Consider the following 4,583-nt stretch of genomic DNA (forward strand, 5'->3'; position numbering starts at 1 on the left):
AGACGATTCAAAGTGATTTTGGCTGTAATCAATAGCAAAAAGATGATAAATTCAACCAAATTTGAAGCTTATAGTAATGACACAAAAAACATTTTATCTGATTTATATTCGTGGAAAGCTTTAACACCGACAGTACATAAAGTCTTACATCATGGCAAGGAAATTGTGGAATACAACATACTTCCGTTAGGAGAACTTACAGAAGAAGCTCAGGAATCCCGTAATAGAGATGTTAAACAGTTCCGGCTTTTCAATACCCGAAAGAGCACCAAATTTAACCAAAATTATGATTTACTTCAATATTTATTGTTATCGTCTGATCCGGTACTATACAGCATCAGAACTAAATGGCTACCAAAAATATGTGACGATATAGATAAGGACGATCCCGATGCCATTCAAATTAAAGAGCTTTTAAATTTTGATACCTTAGATTATTTGGTAGAGAATAAAATCAAATAATACAAAACTAAAATGCTTTTTTATTTTGGGAGTAGCTAATATACATATAAACGCACGCCGATGCGAAGTGTTTTCGCTCTAAAACACATATTTTTATTCCAATTTTTTTAAACTTTGGCAGGAGACCTTTTTTTATTCTAACACATTTGTATTGTAAACCCTGGGCAAATCTATCAATGTTTTAGTGTAGGCCCCATATAAGGTTCCATTTCACAAATAGACATTTTTATATAGAGTTTAATGAAGTGTAAATGAATTTTAGAGTAGATAGAATCCGAGTTGAGAAATGTTTTATACATCGTTGGAAAGGTATGAAAATTTCCTTTACGATAAGGTATGTTGCGTAAATATGGCTATAGTGTGTCATGTGCAATTAGGACAACAAAAACAAAATTTGGGAAATTCGACTTTTTTGAAAAATTGACTTTTTTATTGCCGGTTCCATAAAATGGAATAGAATAGAGATATTTCCATGATTCTTTTTGTGTTTTGTAGAAGAAGTGTTACCAAATAAAAGTTTATTTAACATCTTTGCAATAAAATGTGACGTAATACTTGTTTTTTAGCAATGAATATAGCACTACTTGAAAATTGACTTTTTTCAGTATTTTGATCGCTACGATCTCATTTATGGCTAGGATATGGCGAGACATACCTTAAAATGTTGGGAACATTTTAAGCTTTCATTTAAGTTCAAAAAAAGCGAAAAAATCCCCGTGGAACTTTTTTTCCAGTGAGAAACTTTTGAAGTTTAGTAAAAAAATTGGCCATTTTGGTCTTAAGATAACGGTGTTGTTTGATATCGAAATTAGCCAAATTAGCACTTAAAACTTTTCTTAATACCTCGACTTTGTGAAAATGGAAAGAAATGATAATGCTTTGACGGCCAAAGTTTGCGAAAACTTAAAGGAAATGGGAGTATCTTTTTTGAAAAATTTTGCAATTTTTTGACAAAAAAAATATTTTTCATATTGAAAACGATGCCATTTTTAAACCGCCAAAGATATTCACGTGATTCCTTTTGTATTTTATGCACACATATGCTGGCATAATTTGTGTGAAGTATGAAGTTTATAGCTTTAAAATTGACGGAGTTATTTAAAAAACACTGAAAAAAACCAAGGCCAAATTTTCATATTTTAAAATTAAACAATTCATAACTCCTTAACAGTACACGATGGCATGGTACTTTATGCATAAGTTTTTTAGATCTTGTCAAGCTCTTTCTCTAGAGTCCTAAATCATGTAAATCGGTTGAGTAGATCAAAAGTTATGGCCCCCAGAAGCTTGGAGAAGTCAAAAGTGGTCAACTTTGACACCCTGTAGCTCACCCTGTATTAAAGATATGGACCAACAACAGCACTTTTCTGAAAGCCTATGTCCTCCTCTACAAATGTCTAGAACATTTTGTATGGCTAAAATCAACAGATAAAAAGTTGTAGACTTATTTCCAATTTTTTTGCCATTTGGCCCACTGTGCGGTGCCACATGCCAAACAGCACCTGTAACAATAAAGAGGGGGGTGAACATTTTATATCATGTTCGGGACCGGTCAATTGGCTGCAGAGATCGTGCGATTTAACGCCTTTAGACGATTTTTTGTGGGTCTATGTTAAAGCTCATGTCTATACGGACAAGCCCGCTTCAATTGATGCTTTAGAAGACAACATTGAAGCATTTATTCATGAGATATCGGCCGGAATGTTGGAAAGAGTATGTCAAAATTGGTCTGAGCGGATGGACTATTTGAGGCGCAGTCACGGTCAACATTTGCATGTAATCATCTTCAAACATTAAATTATATGGACCGTCCTATCAATTCAAATAAGGACTTCATGCATCTTTCTGAATTACATGTGTTCTTTTTTTTTTGGAAAATCTTTCCTATAGCTCTTAAAAAATCACCCATTACATGAAAGGGTTACCCAACCAGTTTTTAGAGCTAACTGTGCCCCAATAATCTTAAGAACAACCCGAAGAACTAATTTAAATTCCACAAATCATACCCTCTTACTTAACACAAGAAAAACATAAGTGTCCCGAATTAGCAGTCCAAGCAAATATTGAATCTAATGTGTTCTTGCTTTTTGATATATACTCAGCAACTTTTTCGCGTATAATTTTTTAAAGATCATGATGTATGGGATTAGTTATGAAAATTATGCTTTTATCATTTAATTTCAATAAAACGTAAATTTTTCAAAATTAAAAACGGTGTCCCCATTTATATGACCACCACTGTACATTCGAATCAAAACGAGATACCTTCACTTAATGGTATATAAAAACGAGAGATGTTCATCGATTTATATGATCAATGTCTCATTTTGTTCATTGGTTATGTGGCTTTTCGCAAAGGTTGTAAGCCATGACACTTCTTTCAGTTTTTGATTGATATGACTTAAAAAGAATGAAAAAATTAAAATTTTTTCACAAAGTTATAATTTCCAAGTGATTTGTGCGTGAACTTTTCCAATATTCCAATAGAATAAAAGTCATTGATAGGCAAAAATTCATGCATTTTTGTCACAGAAAATAATTTTTGAGAAAAAGTCATAATCCTAATGGGTTGTTGTTGTTGTAGCAGTGTGTTATACACTGAGGCGGCTGCCATTGTGGGTATTTAAGGCTTGCTGACACAAGCAGAATATTTCTCCCGTCAGAATTCTAAATCTCCAACCGGCCGCATCCCCAAGCGGTGGTTAGAGGGCTGAGCGGGCCACTCCACCTTGCCTAAGGCTTGGTTAAGCGGAAATTTTGTTTCGCCCTTACCTCTATAGGCAAGCTTGTATTACCCCTGGACCAAAAGTGATACAGAAGACAACTATGGAAAGTAAGCATGAAAAAATAAAACTTCGGTGCGGTTGATCCCCTCACGATTCATGTGAACCCATTCCTGCAGTTGCGGATGCCTTGACACGTGTAGTCGAGAGTAATAGTTTAGGTGCACTAACCAGCAGGAAACTTACAAATAAGGAAGAGTTGGGCATCCCAAGAGGATGCGCTCACCCTCAGCCCTTTAAATACAGACAACGACAATGTCAACGAAACAGCCATTGCAGGCAAATCAAAAGAAGGGGTCAGCTGTTTGATAGCAGAAATTAACAAAAGTGTTGCTAAGCTCACAACAAGCCAAAAGGGCTATGTGGGGCACTACGAAGGAAACGGAAGATGTTTCTAGAAATACAATAGACACTTCAACCACTTCTACGGAAGCTGTTAAGAATCAGATCTCTCGAAGACTTTCAAGTGTTTAAGAAAGACCACTTTGGAGACTCCAGACAGTATCGTTAGAGGTATTTCAGATGAAGGGGGTAGGGGGGGGGGGGGGGGGTCTATGCTAGCACAGACAATGTGAAGGTCTGTGACTTTGACTTATTCGGATTACAAATAAAAAAAATACTAAAATTAAGTTGGGGGGAAGGAAATTATAATGCTAAAGGACAATCTTATTTTGTAACCTTTCCAACTAAAATTTACAATCGGTTCACAAATAGTCTGACCATTTCAAAAATACCGACTAAAATTTTGGAAAAAAAATATTATTAATTCCAATATCCCAAAAATCGTTAAAAATACTCCAGCATCTGTGCTGCCAGAAAATAAATCGAAAAACTGTCAACACTTAAAATTTCAAATCTTTAAAATAGTGTGCAAATATTTCACATTCTAATTTGGAAACCCACCCACGTAGGTACATTTTTAGAATTTTAAAAGCCCTAGTAAAAAAGTGGAAAATTCGGAACAAATTTGAGATCAAATTTTATCTAATTGTCTCTAATTAGATATAATTCGATCCAATTATTACTGATGGCGGATAACACCACAGAAAACACTGCATGAAAAATTTTAGCTGGAATAGGTCATCTTGGACGATTTATCGAAACAGTTACTCATAAGTTTATTCTGCATTAACACCCGCAAAATGAAAGCTTTAAGGGCCTTCTTATATCCATAGATCTTTTAAAGCGTCCGTTGTTCGGCCACAGCCAACTCATTTAGATTTGAAAGCTTTAAAGAAAAGTATTCTTGCCATCCAACCAGTGTATTTCTGGTAGTTGTCCGAGCATAATCTATCTTCTATATATTTTGGCTAGTCGCGTTTTTACGTATGCGTACGT

This window comes from Stomoxys calcitrans, chromosome 3, assembly GCF_963082655.1.
Source record: "Stomoxys calcitrans chromosome 3, idStoCalc2.1, whole genome shotgun sequence".
NCBI lineage: Eukaryota > Metazoa > Arthropoda > Insecta > Diptera > Muscidae > Stomoxys > Stomoxys calcitrans.